Source organism: Symphalangus syndactylus, chromosome 19 (assembly GCF_028878055.3).
Source record: "Symphalangus syndactylus isolate Jambi chromosome 19, NHGRI_mSymSyn1-v2.1_pri, whole genome shotgun sequence".
Classification (NCBI taxonomy): Eukaryota; Metazoa; Chordata; class Mammalia; order Primates; family Hylobatidae; genus Symphalangus; species Symphalangus syndactylus.
The window spans coordinates 85,618,140-85,637,373 of record NC_072434.2 but is presented as its reverse complement, the minus strand read 5'-3'; the positions used below and the strand labels follow the sequence as shown (position 1 = coordinate 85,637,373).

The window sequence follows — 19,234 nt, the reverse complement described above, 5'->3', positions numbered from 1 at the left end:
AATGGAGTAATCAGGTGCAGTCATCTAAAGGAGGATTCTACACTTACTCACACCCCTCCATACAAGGTGAGGAAGGAACAAAGACATTTCAGGCAGCCAGGAGCACCTAAATCTACCTTGTATGCATCCTTTTTTGAGGAAGACACTGGGAAGTGGGAGAAACTGAGAGAGACGGAGCTAGGATCCTGAAGTAAGACACCCAATCTCAGGGCACATCTGAGGACAGGTACAGAGCCCCTGTGCAGGTGGTCTGGCAAGTGCCCAGTCTCACCTGGAGATAAAGGCAGAGATTAGAAGGCAAAGGTCTCCAGGAAAGAAAAATGAATCTGAATGATTTCCGGATTTGTAGGACTAGTAAAGCACTGGTTTTAACTCAGGCAGACCCAGATTTTAATTGCTTAATCACGGTACATACAGAGGCCAAATGTCTGAATTATAGGATTGGTCTTGTAAGTACAATCCTCGATCCAGAATCTGAGGAGGTTTTAGGGAAAGGAAGAAAAAGAATTTGCCTTGGTTTTGTTGTCACATTTTGCATCCAAAAGGAATACTTAACACTCCGTAAAATAAAACTGCATTCTTCACTAGGTTCCTGAAGTTTCTATCCAATGCTTAGCAAGTTTTAGGTGTGCCACAAATAAATGTTAGTTGAATGAATATTTCAAATATGGATCTTAGTCCTACAAAGTGTGGAAGAATACGGAAGACCTCCCAGAAATCTTTATAAAATACATTGAGGAACAGGCCTGGCCCCAAATGGAAAAGCTCAAGCAATGAATGTGTTCTATAGAGACTAAGAACCGGATAGAGATTTTAAATTAAAGGAAATAGAATGGAGAGATTTAGCCAATTATGGAGCCAAGATAATCCTGATAAAAGCCACTTTCAAAAATAAAGAATGGAATAAGTGTGTGATCTTGGCGATACCCAACTCCATGATCTTAGGGGGGTTAGCTAACAGATTTAATGAGGCACCCAATTATTTTGAAAAAAAAATCACAAAAACCCGGCATGATGCCAGAGCTACACACAGAAGCTGCAAAATCGTCTTAAAAATAGGTGAATAACAGTCTTGAAAATTTGGTTTTAATCCTTGTAACAATAACATGATTAAAATGAGATGAAAATGGCAAGTGGCCCTCGTTCTGATGTTTTTGTGACTCACAATTCCCCCTGAGCCCTTCTAAAACTTCCTGGACAGATCAGCTTTATTCAGCCTCTGGAAACAAGTCTGTCTTGAATGCTAAAAAGCAGGGAGGCCAGGCACGGTGGCTCGTACCTGTAATCCCAGCACTTTGGGAGGCTGAGGTAGGTGGATCACCTGAGGTCGGGAGTTCGAGACCAGCCTGACCGACATGGAGAAACCCCATCTCTACTAAAAATACAAAATCAGCTGGGCACGGTGGTGTATGCCTGTAATCCCAGCTACTCAGGAGGTTGAGGCAGGAGAATTGCTTGAACCCGGGAGGCGGAGGTTGTGGTGAGCCAAGATCGCGCCGTTGCATTCCAGCCTGGGCAACAAGAGCAAAACTCTGTCTCAAAAAAAAAACAAAAAAAAACAAAAAAAACAAAAACAAAAAAAAAAAGGAGAAGGAAAAGGGCAGTAACTTGAGATCAAGGTGACCTGGCTGCTAATATTTTATCCCATGATTCAATCTGAGTAATCAAAGTTCTGTTTTTTTCCTTAGGTTGAGCATCTATTGACTCATTTGTATCTGCCCTCTGTGGCTCAGTCTTTGCCTTGATAGTTGGTCCAACTCCTTCCTTTAGTTTGCTTGTCTGACCTATGTAAACTTTGGAGCCCTGTCCCCAGCCTGGAGGCTGCATCCTGTGGTTAGATGTTGATCTCATAAGACTGCCTCTGACTACCTACACCTCCTGTGGCTGTCCTCCACCTGCCTACAGAAAACCTCCCTCTGTATCTTCTTGGTCTCTCTGTTGCCTTGCACTCACTTGGATGCCATTTACCTTACTATTTTCTGTATACTCAGAATCAACTGTGTGTTTCAAGTTGACTCATGAACGAGTTTGTTTTGATTGCCTTCTGTGCATCCCATTGGTTAAGGAGGGAGGGATTATGGAGATGGCCAAGTAAATGGCACCTGCCGCTGGACAGATAACACTGACAGCAGTTTATTAATCACATACATTCACAGCCTGCAGGTGGAGGCCACTGCAGGAACAGCCACATAAAGGCTGCACTTGGGAACACAGTGAACAAGCAGGGGATGTGGGAGGCAGGCTTTGTAGTAACAAGAGGTTGAGGTGAACCCTGGTTCCATGGGAGAATGTGACTGGCTTATTTGAATAATTCCATGGGCTGGAAGGGAACTGAAGGCTGCCATTCAGAGAAAAGCAGAAACTGGGCCTGCACTTCTTAATAAGGAGGGTTGTTTGGCGACGGGATCTATGGGAGCCCCATGCAGAGGGAAGCTTGCAGTTAGGCCACTGGAGGCTCTCCTGGTTTTTCCAAGATGTCAAGGCACATATGATATTGAGGCTTCATTTTAGGTCTTCATACCACAGGTTCTCCCTCTATCTCCTGACCTGTTTGTGTGTTTATGTCTATCTCTACCTTTTCTGCTCCAACCACTGCATTTAGCCTTCCATCTCTTACTGCATCATGGGGCAGCGTCAGTCCACACCAACTGCACTGGTCTGTTTAGCATTAAAAGATCATACAGCTTACTGGAGACTTCATGATTATTCACCTGAATACATTCATTTCATAGCTGAGGAAGCTGAGGTTATTGAATGCCCTGAGCCCAGTCACGTAGCTAGTTATTACCAGAAAGAGCGTTCTTGAAAACGTGACGTTCAAGGTTTTTCATCGATACATAGAATTAAAGTCTTTTTTTTTCTTTGAGACAGGGTCTCACTCTGTTGCCCAGGCTGGAGTGCAGAGGCACTGTCTCAGCTCACTGCAACCTCTGCCTCCCAGGTTCAAGCTGTCCTCCTGTTTCAGCCTCCAAGTAGCTGGGATTGTAGGTGCACGCCACCACAGCCAGCTAATTTTTGTATCTTTAGTAGAGATGGGCTTTCACCATGTTGGCTAGGCTGGTCTTGAACTCCTGAACTCAAATTATCTGCCCACCTTGGCCTCCCAAAGTGCTGGAATTACAGGCATGAGTCACTGCGCCTGGCCGAATGTCATATTTTTAAAAGGAGATATGTTCTTGTGAGAAATTTGTTCAAATTATTTGGAAATTTAAAAAATACTCAAACATAAGTTGGAATATTAATTGCTCAGTGAATAATGCTATATATTGGATGAGGTTTTAAGACCTCTGGTAAGTCAGGGTGGTGCACCGTTACTATTAAGCAACATGAACAACTTCTGGATTATCAATTATTTCTTATAATTTGGAAATGACAGTGATTTTCCTACCTTCTATTTAAAACCACAGAGGCGCCATTTATTTGAATAATCACTGGCATGAAGTTCTGTGACTTGTGAGTAGTTCCTGCTGTGTTTCTGGGGATATAAGAGCACCCAGGCCTGGTTCCCTCTTTCTGGTCCCCAGAGTTTGCAATGTCAGGATATGCAACAGTTTCGTAAATGTAAGGTTCATGAGGCTGGCATTTTGGACTCTTTTTTAAAAATTAGATCATTTTTAAAGTTGACACATTGTAATTGTACATATTTATGGGATACAATTTGATGTTTTCATGCATATAAGTGGTGTATAATGATCAAGTCAGGGTACTTGGCATGTCTGTCACCTCATACATTTATCATTTATTCTCTGCTGTAACCTTAGTACTTTGCATATGCCAGGCACCCTGTAAATAAATGCCTGCTGAATAATGAATGCAATAAGTACTGGTTTCCATACATGTCCACCTGTTGCCAAAATAAGCCACAGAAGCTCCAGAGACGAGCCCTGTTGGTTTTATCCACCGTGCTATAGTTGTACCCTTTGGAGCGACTGCACTTCAAAATATAAATTCCTAACCAGGCACTACATGTTCCCCAGAGACAGGGCTGTTGGCTGAAAGCAGATTGATGGAGTTGTAGGAAGTGTGCCCATTATAAGCTATTGATAATCTTTTATTTTATATATATATTTTTTTCTTTTGAGATGGAGTCTGGCTCTGTCACCCAGGCTGGGGTGCAGTGGCGCGATCTCGGCTCACTGCAGCCTCTACCTTCCAGTTTCAAGTGATTCTCCTGCCTCAGCCTCCCGAGTAGCTGGGATTACAGGTACATGCCACCATGCCCGGCTAATTTTTGTTTTTGTTTGTTTTGTTTCAAGACGGAGTTTTGCTCCTTCGCCCAGGCTGGCGTGTGGTGGCATGATCTTGGCTCACTGCAACCTCAGCCTTCCGGTTTCAAGAGATTCTCCTGCCTCAGCCTCCCGAGTAGCTGGGATTAGAGGTGTCCGCCACCATGCCTGGCTAATTTTTATATTTTTAGTAGAGACGGCATTTCACCATGTTGGCCAGGCTGCTCTCGAACTCCCGACCTCGTGATCCACCTGCCTCGGCCTCCCAAAGTGCTGGAATTACAGGCATGAATTGCCACGCCTGGCTGATAATATTTTAAATAGATGAGGTATTGTGATATTTTCTTAGTGAAATGCAGATAGAAACACCAAAAGCAGAGATTACCTGTAGCCTTGACTCTTTTGAAGAAGTGCAGTATCTCTGTTTAGAAATTGGGAAATAAAGACTTAGGGAGTCTTCACTTGGGAATAACTGACACACACATTTTAAACTCTGTGATTTTATAATTATGTTGCTACGAACAATCGTAACAATGTGAGATGTGGCCACAATTCTGAACTATTGATTCAGAGGTTAAGCTAATTTTCCATTTTGCTTCAAAGCTCACCAACAAATCTCTCTTCCCACAGAACTGTGCATTAAGGACAGGTAAAACAACCTTTCTCATCAGGCTTATTGAGAGTATTGATAGTGCCCGTGAACTTCCGGCATCTTTTTTGTTGAAAGCTGTTGCTGCCTTGGATATGACGCTATGAAGATGAAATATTCATTTACTCGATTGACAGTGAGATGCTTTGCAGTTCTCATCCAAGTGTCACAGAATGCCTTGGTCCCCACCAGCTGAAATGGGACCCTACCTATTTTAAGAACTGCAGCAATGGCGTATTAGCTGTAGACACGTGGATCTCTTCTGTAGCCTCTGCAGTATTTGGGACCCATAGAGAGGCCTTCTTCTCTTCCTTTCCTGGCACACTGTGAATTGCCAAGACCTTGCAAGGGGGATGGGGAATGGGGTAGGGTGGAACGGTTCCAGCCTTTCATGTGAGGGTCTGAAATTGAGACTTTGAGGACATACATATGAGTTGTGTCTTCCTGTTGATAAAAATTTCATTTCACTTTAAAAAATCTTTTTCCACCTGTTCTTAAAAAAACAAACAAAAAACAAGCAAACAAACAAAAAACCTGTTTTTCCTGGACCACTCACAAAGTATATATGTAATACATATTTATTATTATTTTAATCTCAATCAGCAAATTTCTCTCATTTTTCTATCTGCAACCAACCATAAAAAATCCAGGGAAATAACTTTTTTTTTATTTCTTGCTTTGCTAATCATCATGGTTTTCTTCAGCTCTAGTATCACCAGATGAATATATATGGGTTTTTAGTTAAAATTAACATTATGGCTCCTGATCCTCATTTAGCATCTGTCTTCTTGGTATGAAGGGGTAGAATATGATAGTGGAGCTGGAAAGGATTGGGGTGACCATCTAAATCATTGCCCTCATTTTGTTGTTGTTGTTGATCTTTTTTTTTTTTTTTTTTTGAGATGGAGTCTCACCCTGTCACCCAGGCTGTAGTGCAATGGCACGATCTCGGCTCACTGCAACCTCCACCTCCCGAGTCCAAAGTGATTCCCCTGCCTCAGCCTCCTGAGTAGCTGAGACTACAGGCACGCGCCACCACACCTGGCTAATTTTTTTGTTGTTGTTGTATTTTTTAGTACAGACCGGGTTTCACCGTGTTGGCCAGGATGGTCTCAATCTCCTGACCTCGTGATCTGCCTGTCTTGGCCTCCCAAAGTGTCATTGCCCTCATTTTTAAGAACAGCAACTTAAAATGTAGCAAGAGTTGAAACTAGAGCACAGGGCTTCTAGTCCCAGCTGCATGCACTTCTGTTCCCAGCCGCATCCACTTACCAAGACACTCCGAGGCTACTGCTTCTGGGGATGACTTGAGGAGGCACCAGCAGGGCCCTCTTCCCCAGTGCCTGTCCTAATCTGTGAGAACAGCAATCCTTTGAGGTTCGAAGAAGCCTTTTGTTAAAAACACTGCCTTTTGTTTAAAAAACTGTCTTAGGGAGGAGTCTCGCCTTAAGTCTGTTTTAACCAACTCCTTAGATATCTGCTAGCACCTTCCCAGGATTTAGCAGAATGAGACAAAGGATGGGTTTGGGTTTTAGAGGCTAGAGCAGTAGGATGGAAAACATGGGCATTAGTGTGATATGCTCTTGCCATTCACAGTTTTCTTTAATCTTCACAATAAGCGTGTGTACTTGCGAAGTAGATAATATTACCCTTATAGTAAAGGTGAGTTCAAGATTCAGTGAAGGTACATGCCTTATCCAAGGTCTACACACAAAAACTGAGAAACAAATATGTGAAAAAAAGCAACGGAATCATACTTTACTCTTTTTCCTTATCTTCACCTGAGCTAAATTTATTTAGAATTTTAAAGCACAAATTTGCTGCCCTGTGTAAAGCAGGTGTGCCAGTTTGAAGACAGGTATGGCTTTTTCATGTAATAGCAAGTATTTGATACACCCAATATAGTAAATGGAGGTGAGGTTACATTAAATGATGATTCAATCACTGAGCAGGTATTTAGAGCGGCCTTGACTGTGCCCGACAGAAGCTAGGATCAGAAGAACACTATTGAGGATCAGTCTCTATCTTCAAGTGACCTACTGTGCACTTGGGAGAGTTTCCTACAAGAAGCAATAAAGTAATTGATAGGACAATTGTGGCTTAGCCTGTGAGTGTTGTAGGAGCTCAAAGAAGAGTGAGATCAGTAGAGAGAATGGTTCGAAGAGCCCCGTGGTGAAGGCAAGACTTTCTGAGACGAAGCATTGAGAATTTGGGTGGGTATAGGACAAATTCCATATGGATGGCAGGCAGTGTGGTGTAGCTAAAGAATATAGGACTGGAAGGTAAATGACTTTCATTCATTCTGGTCTTGACTATTCAACAAATTAATTATGGGGATAAAAACCAATGTTTTAATCTCTAGGCTAGATTCTGAAATGAAGAAATAAGCCTAGATGATCACTAAGGTCCCTTTTACTGCTAATATTTTATAATTTTAAACTATGCCAATTAAGTATAGTGGCATCAGTTGAGGCTGGAACATGTCATGAGAACCAATGATGCAGTGACAGATGCAGGTGGCACAGGGACCCTGTGTCCTGCAGGCTTTGTCCTGGACATGTTCTTGAGCATCAAAAAATATTGTTGTTGCTGTTAGATTAGTATTTTAATTATATATAGATATATATATATATATATATATTTTTTTTTTTTTTTTTTGAGACGGAGTTTCACTCTTGTTGTCCAGGCTGGAGTGCGATGGCATGATCTCAGCTCACCGCAATCTCCATCTCCCAGGTTCAAGTGATTCTCCTGCCTCAGCCTCCCGAGTAGCTGAGATTACAGGCATGCCCCACCACGCTTGACTAATTTTGTATTTTTAATAGAGACAGGGTTTCTCCATGTTGGTCAGGCTGGTCTCGAACTACCGACCTCAGGTCATCCACCCACCTCGGCCTCCCAAAGTGCTGGGATTACAGGTGTGAGCCACCATGCCTGGCCAGTAATATATAATTTGTTCCTAATTTTGTTCTTTGTGGTGTCTTTTTGGCCCTTATACTTATCATGCGTTTATATGCCACACCCAAAGGTCCATTAACTAGTGAACTTCTTGAAATGCCTTGATAATGCCTAATTAATACCATGGCTAGTATAGTGCCACATTATTTGCTGCTTGATAAATATTTGCCAGAGAAAATTGAACGGCTGTTCATGTGCTTGTCAATTTTTTGGAACATAAGAAAGGTGTAGTAGTATTTGAAATTGATGCTACTAACTGGAAGTATGGGGAGTGAGCAAAGAAGGGAAAGATGATCTTTCCAATGTGGGGAAGGGAGGGGCAAGAACTGGGGCGCATACCTCTATCTCTCTACAATTTTCCTGCTTGTGAAATATGGCCCCCTGCTGTAATTGACATTGCTACACCAGTATTCCTAGTTATATGAAGAAATTTAAAAGCAAAGGTGTAACTTTTAGGCTAATTGTCTGTTGTCTTTGAAGTCTGCAGGATAATACTCTGTGAATTATCATGTTGCTAGGCAAAGTTCATTGGTGTAGAAAAGTTTCCTTGTATTTTGCCTCCCATAGAAGATCATCTGAGTAGTTTTTCCCTCCTGAATTTTTGCTTGTTAAAATTCAGGCTTCAGTGATGTTCACAGAGTTTCTAGCCCAAATCAGTTCAATTAGAACCTACGAGGGTGTCTGTTCCTTGTTAGGACTGTAAGTGGTCTGACTTGTGTGACCTTGGTCTTTGCTAATAGAAGCATAGAATAAGAACAAGCTGTGGCCACCTGGGGAAGGATGTTACGTTTTATGATTTCCTCCTTTTATCTACTTAATTCTGTTCCTTTAAAGACCTTGGTATGCATGCATGACTCCTGAAAGCTTGATGTAGCTCCCACTAAATATGTAACCGAATTAATTGCTTTGCAAAAGGTCACCAATAGCTTTAAACATTATAAATTATGAGATTCAGTAAGTTCTGCCAGTAAAAATCCCTCTATTACTTCTTGTTCCTGAAACGTATAAGACCTTTCGTCTAGAACGGTTTTCTCATTTCTCTCCCACTCACGTCCCATGTCAATTTGTTTTATCTACATTATGTCTAGGTCTCTTTCCTCATTTCCCCAGGGGAAATGGGTTTCACTGAGATTATTGAAGTGCTGCAATTAATTCCATTTCCATAAGAGAAGGGAAATCTTTCCAGCTTCCATAAATCTAAATGAATGTGATGAAATAAAAAAAGAAATAAACTTCTTGCCAATCCAGAATACTATATATAAGAATTATCAGAGATAGTCTCATTATATAGTCAATAGACTTTACTCTGAGGTTTTCAGAAGATCTAAATTTTTAGGAGGTTGGAATTCATAGTGTCTACATACTATATTATAATATCTTTATACTATATGAGTATCTTTACATGATTTACATCATTCTACCTGCATTGTGTTATAGATTTTAAATTTTCAATGACAATAAAGGAACTATAGTCTATTTTGTGTTTGGTCTTGTAGAGTGAAAAGTGAATTCTAATTCTGGCAGACACTTTCTGCATGAAATACAGTGAAGCATTTCAGTTCTCTGTGCCTCTGGTTCCTTATCTATGAGGCAATGTAGACCACAATTTTTTTTCCTTTGTGTGTGCTTGCAAGGAGGGTAGGAGAATGAGAGGTGAGAAAAGAGAAGGTGGAGAAAGAATCTCCTTACCATTGGCCTTCTGAATTAAAACTTGATGTTTTACTCACACTTTGGACAGAATTTAATTCCGCAAAGGGAAATGTTTTGTTTCACCTTAAATTAGATAAAAACATTTTGAAGGCAGAGACTGTACCTTCCCCACGTGTGTGTGTGTGTGTGTGTGTGTGTGTGTGTGTGATTTCTAGTGGTAGTTTAAGAATAACTGGGGTCTTGGCCTATGGGAGAAGTTGACAAATGTCCTTGGTATGGACTGAACATTTGTGTCTCCCCAAAACTCATGTGTTAAAATGAGATGATATTAAGAAGTAGGGTCTTTGGGAGGTAAATTGATCATGAGCATGAAGCCCTCCTGGTTGGGATTAGTGCCCCTATAAGAAGAGACACAAGACCTTGTTCTCACTATCTCTGCTCTCCACCACATGAAGACACAGTGAGAATGCAGTCACTGGCCAGCTAGGAAGGGGCCCCTCACCACACGCCAGATATGGCAACGCCTTGATCTTGGATTTCCAGCCTTCAAAACTGTGAGACATAAATTTCTGTTGTGTCAGCCACCCAGTCTGTGGTATTCTTGTTATGGCAACCTGAGCTGACAATGACAGTTGCTTGAAGAAATTGTAAATAGGTGACCAACAGGAATACCTCACAGTTACAGTGGATGCTCATCCTCAATGATTGACAGTGAAGTGTTTCTGTGGATATCAGCTGCTTGGTACTTTTCTGTGCAGGATCACTCTTTGAAATCATGCCAGGTGTTGACAAACATTTTTTTCAGAGCATAGTCTTTTTAATAATTTCCAAAGAGATCTTTTGAGAGGGAATTTAAATTTTTACAACCACCCAGAGCCTTTTAAAAAATGTGTAATTTTAAAAATATGCATAAATTTTAAAATATTGACACCGTAATTTTCTGTATCCTTTTACATAAATAGGAAATTGATGGTTCAGTCTTGCTGAAATGAATTTGTTTTATTGGGGGAGGTGTGGCTAGAGAATTACAGAACAGGGATTCCCAATTAGTTAACTGGTATCTTCAAAGATCTTGAAACTTTCCCTGATCTGTGTGCAGTTTTATTATTGTTCCAGATCTCTCATCTTTTTAGTTTGTCATTTTCAAGGACTTCTCAGTCTATTTCTTTCTTTACCTCTGGTGTCCCCAAATTTCCAGAAACATAGATTATTTTCAGAAACATATTGTGGAGTCCCAGTCAGGATTTCTGGTTTCTCTTGCTAAGGGGATTACCTAAGTTCTTTCTGAAATGCATGTTTACTTAGTGAACACCCATTTGGGAGTTTTAGAAAAGTACATTGAGGTAGGAAACACCACATTTCCAGTCGAATATGAATTCAGAATTCTCTCCACATCTATCTAAAGAAGGAAGCACATTGCAGATCTCTCAGGAATCAAGCCCTGTCTGCTTCAACCAGGATGGTGGGCTCCCTAAATGCTGACAGCAGTTTCTCTGTACCCCCCTTTCTTGGTTTAAATGTAGCAATTGTTGTCATTCTTGTGTTCCCTCAAGTTCAGGCCTGCTCATTTTTCTGTCTGACCTTAGAATGGCTTTTGTTTAGGTAGGATTTCCTGTCATGGACATTCAGTTCCTAGAATTCTATTTGGTCCTGGTTAAACCACATTGTGTAAAAGCCATGGGTATCACTAACTACACCTGTCAGTGATGAGTTGGAAGGATTTTAGGTGATGATTAATGCCAATCTCTCTTCTATAAAACCTGGTTTCAGGAGTGAAACGTTATAGATAGGCTCTCATTCCCAGGAGAAGCTCAAAATACATTTATTTATACCTCATAAATTAGGACTCAGCTGATTCAGAACTGGCAATAGTCTGCTTGTACTATTTCATATTTATCACCCAGAGGAATTAAAAAACAATAGTTGCCCTCTAGTAATGACATAATCAGGATCAGAGAATGGTGTTCAGTTATTTAAAAGAATAGTATGAACTTTAGCAAGCTAGTTTCTGAGATTATATGTCTGCAGGGTTAGAAAGGACTTCAACAGTCATCTTCTATCGTCCATGAGGCCTATGTTTCTCTATCTGTAAAAGGAGAGATGGTTGGATGGGATACTTGCCCAGTTCTGAAATTCTATGATGCTATGTAGTGGGTGTTTCAGCATAGAGTTAGTGACTTTTGGCATCAGCCTCAGGAATGAATATTTCTTGGGAAATGTCAGAAATGTTGATTTCTAGCACTTTCTAGGTGGTAAAATCCCAAACAATGTGGTTTTTACTATATCATTATAGATTTGCAATTTACTCAAACATTATTCTGAGAAGAAACAGTTGACATCTTGTAACTTATTCATAAGAATTATACAATTGAAACCTCAAAAAAAATCTTTCTATGGACTGAATGTTTGTGTCTCCTCCAACATTTATATGTTGAAACCGTTATCCCCGAGGTGATGTTATTTGGAGGTAAGACCTTTGGAAGGTAATTGAGTTTGGATAAGGTCATGGGATTAGTATCCTTATGAGAAGATGAATGAACCAGAGCTCTCTGTCTCTCCAGCATATGAGGGCACCACAAGAAGATGCCATTTGCAAACCAGGAAGAGCCATGATGGCACCTTGACCTTGGACTTTCCAGCCTCCAGAACCGTGAAAAATAAATTTTGTTGTTTAAGCCACCCAGTCTGTGGTATTCTAGCATCCCAAACTGACTAAATCACAGCTCAAGAAAATCTCTTCTTCTCTGTGAATTCCACTGTTCACAAGCATGACCTTGCCACATCTTCAAACTACTCCCATATTCTTCTAACCCCTTTACAGCATGGCTTTACCACTAATTTCTTTTTTTTTTTTTTTTTTTTGTTGAGATGGAGTCTTGCTCTGTCGCCCAGGCTGGAGTGCAGTGGTGCCATCTTGGCTCACTGCAAGCTCTGTTTCCCGGGTTCATACCATTCTCCTGCCTCGGCCTCCCAAGTAGCTGGGACTACAGGCACCTGCCACCACACCCAGCTAATTTTTTGTATTTTTAGTAGAGACGGGGTTTCACCGTGTTAGCCAGGATTTTACCACTAATTTCTTAACAGAATCTATCACCATCAAAACCAATGACCTCTACCTACTGCTCTCCTCCCCAATTTCTTCACCACATTGAATACTGTCCTTCTAGAATGGGACATTCCGTTCTTAGAATCATGATTTCTTAATCTATCTCTGACTGCTCCTTTTCTGTCTCTTTGACAGAAATAAGAAGAGCCTCCTCTACTTCCAGCTTCTAAATCATTAGTTGAATACCAGGGAAAAGGGAGGGGACCGTAAAATCAGAAACCCTGGGGGAGCTTTTCGACATTGTTCTCAAGCCCATGTACCATGAGTCAGAATTGTGGAAGGAGAGAAATGTGTGGTTGACCCATGTGTACAACTGACACAACGGTGGGCATAAAGTATCAAATAATAATTCTAGTGCCTGCTGTCATTTAATGGAGGGTCAGAGGGAGAGCTGTTTCATCGTTGCCTCTTGCACAGTTAGGGATCCATTTTCATTTCCACTTCAAGGAGGGAGTGACTCTTCCTGTCAAATGGAATTGAAATTCTCCCTTTTATCATCAGAATACTCCAAAGGAGCTTCATGTCACAGAGATTTATAGCCACCAGGGAGCCCTCAAGAAGCAAGAAGTGGGCACACGTTTACAACAAACTACATAGAATAAAAACTTGCAATATGGAGATTTAAGCCAGACCAAAACCAGTCTTCTATCCCCACTGGCTTTTATTTCTCACCTCTTTTAGTGAGAAGACACATAAACAGACTGACGTCATAATCTACTGCTTATCTCCTACTAATAGCATGCTACATGTGGTTAATGCTGGGGAAATGATAATGGTTCTCATCCAATCTATCAACAGTATTGTTTGTCTTCATAAATTCTGGAGTTAAACTGTGTAAGCATAGCATCAAGAATAGGTAGAAACCTTCTTGATAGTTGATATTTGGCTGCTCAGACTAGGAAGAAAATACGTAATCACTGTGGAATTCTATCTCCAGACATATTTCTGACCTAGGAAGCTATGTATTACATTGGCTTTCCCCAAATATCTGGAAAGTCTAGAATCTTCAGAGAATACTGCCAACTTCTCAGCAAGACAGCAAATCTTAGAAGCAAGTCCGAGGATAGGGGGGCAGTGTGCTTTGGGGAGATATGGATGATTAGGTCTTCTGCCTCCAGGCCTGTGCAAAGCAACCTCCCCTTCCTTGCAAATGCACCACACTGCTTCTGCCTAGAGGAGGTGAAAATGCCATAATACCTACCCGCAAAAGACTTACTCTTAATTTATTTGTAAAAGCTAAGTGTGGTTGCATGTGGGTGGAGGGAGTCCTGAGGCTTAGCAACATTCAGGCAGGAGACCTGAGGTTGGTCTCAAGGCCTCCTCTCCCTCTGAATTCTATGGTCCTCCAGGAAAAAGGGCATCACATCATAGAATTTCTCTACAGGTTACTTGGGAAACCGAGAATACACTGGGCTGTGTGTGACATGTTGCCCAAATATAGTGATGTTTCTCAAAGAAAGAAAACCACATGTATTTGTTGCAGGGTGTGGGACGGTGTCAGCTCAGGGGCAAGGTGAGTTATTGAGAACTGTGGGCTCTGGCTCATGCTAGTAAGTTCTTCTTTCATCATCTGTTTCAGTTGCTTTTATAGTCATCAAGAAAGAAAGTCAAGGCCCGGCACAGTGGCTCACGCCTGTAATCCCAACACTTTGGGAGGCCGAGGCAGGCAGATCACCTGAGGTCAAGAGTTCAAGACCAGCCTGGTCAACATGGCAAAACCCCATCTCTACTAAAAATACAAACATTAACCAGGAGTGGTGGCGGGCGCCTGTAATCCCAGCTACTTGGGAGGCTGAGGCAGGAGAATTGCTTGAACCCGGGAGGTGGAGGTTTCAGTGAGCCGAGGTCACACCACTGCACTCCAGCCTGGGTGACAGAGTGAGACTCCGTCTCAAAAAAAAAAAGAAAAAAAAAAAAAGAAAATATACCGTGAAAGATAGCTTTCACCTGTTTTTATTTGGGATCAACAGATATCAGAGTTTCCATCAATTAAGGACACTTATTGAGCACCAATGCTAAGTGTTAGGGATTTAAAGATGAGCAAGGCATAGTCCCCACTTTTTAAATGAGCAGAGGAGACAAACAAATAACAAATACAGCAGAACCACTCACTATTCGGAGGGGCTTCCAGAGAGCCACAGGGCTTAGCCTTATCATCTGTTGAACTTCTTATGGTACCAATATTTCTTGGTTTGTACAGGTTTTCTCCTGTTTAGTTATCAGATTTTATATTTGTTACTTGACAAATGACAGGAACCATTGACAGATGTGCAAACACTCCTTAAACAGTCATTTGTCAAGAGGCCTAGTGCAATAAAGAATAAAGGCACAGTGCTTACCTGAGTATGGATGACTCATGCAAGTGAAAGGCCTGCAGACCCAATGGGAGGAGTAAGAGAGAAAGGCATGGCCTGTGCTATTTTCCCTGGTGTTCTTCTGCAATCAACAACATTTATTCTCACATTTTAAAGTGCTTTTGTTACTTTGCAGAAGGTGAGTGTCCAAAAAAAAAAAAAAACCCACAATATTAACAGGTTTACATTGGCGACTCCTAGTATTTATTCAGGATACTATTTTGCGGTTCATAAGCTGAAAGTGGAATAGTATAAATGAAGAATTGATTACACAATTGAACCGTAAATGCTTGTGCCCTGTTTCACTAGTGTAAGATTTAAGTTTACTCTGATTCCTCCCCCTCGATAAAATTCTCTACTCTTTCCTTTTAAAAATGATTTATATTAAATATTAAATAGAAAAGGATATAGTAAAATACATGTATGCTGTATAGAATAACACTTTGATAACATTATATGTACCTGCCATCAAGATTAAGAAATACAACTTTGTGGCCCTCCCAAGTTTATTGCTTTCCCCATCTAGTAAAAAGCTCATTATGAATTTTATTATGAATTTTGTATTTATAATTTCCTAATTCTTCTGTATAGTCTTAACACATATATTTGCTTTCTCAAACAAGATGTCATTGGTTTTACATATTTCTTAATGTAATATTGATAGGATAATACTAGATGTATATTCCTTTTTAAAAATGTAACTGTTATGTTTATGAGTCAATTCATTGTTAACTGCCATATGAAATTCCAAAATTTTTTTCTGTAGAAATGTGCCACCATTTTTCTATCTTCTCAAGTGATCAGGAAAATGTTCTAGTGTCTCTCTGTTACAAGCAGCAGTACTAGAAGCATCCTTGTGTATATTTCCTTGTTCACTTGTCCAAGAGTTTCTAAGACATACTTAGAGATTGCTAGATTATAATGAATGCATATATGTTCAGAAGAGATGATATTATTAGTATGCCAGTGCTCCTCCAACAGATCTATAGATTCATTGCAATCTCAATTGAAATCTCAGCAGGCTTTTTGGTAGAACCTGACAAATTGATTATAAAATTTATCTGGAAATGAAGAAGGTCTGGAATTGCCAAAATAATTTTGAAAACAGAGGCCAAAGTTAAGGAATTTATACTACTGATTTCAGGACTTATTGTAAAGTAAGCAAAACAATGTAGTATTGGCATAAAAATAGACCAATATTTCAAGGGAACAGTAGTCTAGAAATAGATGACATATATGAGCAGTGACTTTTGAAAAAATGCTAGGACAAGTCAGTGGGGAAAGGATAAATCTTTTCAACAAATTATGCTGTTAACAATTAGGTATAGTCAAATGCCAAAAAAAAAACCAAAAAAACTTGACCCTTACCATAAACCACATACAAAAATTGACTCAAAGTGAATCATATAGTGAAAATCAAAACCTGAAACTATAAAACTATAGAAGAAAATCTTAGAATCCTTAGTTTGACAAAGTTTTCCTACATGCAACATGAAAAGCACAATCTGTAAACAAAAAGTCAATGAGTTATACCTCATGAAAATTAAAAACTTTTGCTCTGTGGAAGACCCTGTGAAGAGGATGAAAAGACAAGATACAGTTTGGGAGGAAATCTTTTCAAAATACATATCCAACAAAACATTTGTATATAGACTATACAAATGACTCAACACAATCTAGTTAAAAACAGGGCAAAATGTTTTCAAACAGATATGAAATCCAATGACTGAAGAGGAAAAAATAATCTGTACAACCAAGAAATACTGGTAGCAAGTTCATCGAATGATAAGATTGAGCCTCGTGGCCATCTGAAAGGTCCTCTGAATAGTGAGAGGTTTTGCTGTATTTATTACTTACATGTCTTGTCTTCTCCACTCATCTGAAAAGGAGGGATATGCCTTGCTCATGTTTGAATCCCTAAGATTTAGTATTGGTGCTCAAAGTAGATTGTGACACTTTAAGGATGCATATGTTCATTCTAGGAAAGAATTTAAAAATGCAAAGAGATGTAGCTTAAAATGCAGTGGAGGAGATAGAAGAAATTAAAAAAAAAATACCACTTCGCACAAAAGAACACAGGAAATGAGGAAAAGATAAGGGACAAAGTAACGAAGATCAGAGACGCCAAATATTAAAAAAACCAGCAAGATGGGAGACTTAACCACAGTCATATCAATACTTACATTAAATGTAAATGAACAAAATATATTTTTCCAAAAGGCAGAGATTTGATTATATATATATATATATATGTATGTATATATATTTAAAACAGGACCCAGTCATAGGATTCTGCACATATATAATTTAAATATAAAGATGCACAGCAATTAAAAAATTGAAAGTAAATTCATGGAAAAATACACATCATTGCAAACACTAACCACAAGAAGGTGCATATGGTTGTATAAATATCAAAATAGGCTTCAAGACAAGAAGTCCTATCAGACATAAAAAGGGTAAAATCATAATGATTCACAGTCTTAAATGTTTATGCACCTAATAACATACCTTCAGTATCCATGAAGCAAAAATAGAAAGGGAGAAAGATATACCTTCACATAGATATTTGGACATTTTAACATTCTTCTTTCAGTAATTTACAGAACACGTGATGGACCATTAATGAAGATACAGAAAACTCAAGAAACACTATCCATCAGCTTGACCATATAGAGAGTTATTTACATCATTCAGTTACTGCAGATTACATACTCATTTTATATGTACGTGAAGCATTTATCAGGAAAGCCTATATGCTGGGTCATAAAACAAATCTACCAATACAAGACATTAATACATTCATTTTTAATTCAATCACAAGGACATATATCTTATAATTATTTTCTTAATCTTTTGAAGAGTATTTAGAGATTTAGCATCACTATACCTATTTTTTTTTTTTCAGTTGAGAAAAGGAACCTTGGTTAGTCCCCAGGTTATTCTAGTTAAATCCAATCTGAGTGTCCTTAGTGGCCATGCATACCACCTATATGATTGCATTATATTAAGAAAGTTGTTACAAAGCCTTACTACCCTTTGGCCCTCCGTGGCTAGTTATCCCTGGCATTATTAGTAAAGAACAACAGCATGCAACCATTTCTTTCAACCTGTGGGGGAAAGAAAGAGAGATCAGACTCCCCTCAGTCTCTCATCTCCACCTTGCAATACCCACAGGTGTGGAGTGGCAGGCCCCCTTCATCAACCAAATAATTTATGTACACAGAACCACTTTCTTCCTACGATTTCAACTCCAGGCTCATTTAAAAGCCATTACTTCCAAATAATAATGGCATTGTAATTCACAATATGTAAATGAGGAAGTAGAACTTGGTGCTACTGTAAAACAAATCGAGTTATTCAAATTAAAAGGCTTGATTCAAGGATACCCTTATTCTTTCGTTTGTAAATAATTATTAAGTCTTTCTGACATGATAGGTCCTTGTTTTGAAAGAGCTTATAGCCTACAGAAGGAGACAGACAAATGTGCCAGGTGTGTCTCATTTTTAGATAAAATGAGAACATATTCCCTTTTAAAGAACATATGTACAATGGTCCCAGCCTCCCTCCTGCTTGAATGCAGTAATTTTAGTCTTTTGCAAAATTTTCTTTCCATGTATTTCTGGGAGTTTCTAGGAGACGGTAACTGTTAAATTAATTCCTTCCCTTGCTGCTATGTTCCTCAGCTAGCCAGCACTCTCAGTTCTGCACAAGGGCCACAGCTGGCGTTCATGTATCCCTTACTTCCTGAAATGGCTCCCTTTGGACGGCTACTGCTCTCCCCCATGGTGTTTCATCCGAGCATGGGCCTCTAATTCTACAAGATTTACAGTGTGTTCAGTAATAGAAGAAAAAACAACAAAGAGGACAATTTATCATAGCAACTAGATATGGTAACTATTAAAGCCAACATACCCAGACCCTTAGCTTCTAGCCTAATGCCTTGTTGCAGAATCCACTTTGCCTACCCCCGAAGGAGTACTCACAGGTAGATAGTACTCAGTCGAAATCTAGAGCCATGCTTCCTCTAAGTCTTTTAGGAGGAAGATGTGTTCTTTTCATCTTCAATTTTTTCTAGTTTAACACATGCCTTCTTAAACTTAGTACTGGAATGGATCTCTCCATTGGAACACAGACAGTAAAAATATCTACTTCCTTTGGAAGGAATTTTACCTTCTACCCACAGGGACATGGTCTGGTCCCAGGATTTCAATTTCACAACCATGCTCTATCACGGTTCACTACCTTAGTAGTGAAGCATTGGTGTATATATGACAAGTGGAAAAAGACA

At 39.8% G+C, this 19,234-nt stretch overlaps 1 protein-coding gene and 1 long non-coding RNA gene across 10 annotated transcripts in view; both read left to right on the top strand.

Moving 5' to 3' along the window:
* Positions 1–18,864, top strand: part of LOC129458116 (uncharacterized) — a 64,285-nt gene extending 45,421 nt beyond the window's left edge. The window contains exon 3 of the long non-coding RNA XR_010114641.1: positions 21–18,864. This is a non-coding gene — a long non-coding RNA (uncharacterized lncRNA). The remainder of the gene's footprint in view (positions 1–20) is intronic.
* The window catches only part of RGS7 (regulator of G protein signaling 7), a 583,792-nt gene that overhangs the window by 94,121 nt on the left and 470,437 nt on the right, over positions 1–19,234 (top strand). The window lies entirely within an intron of this gene.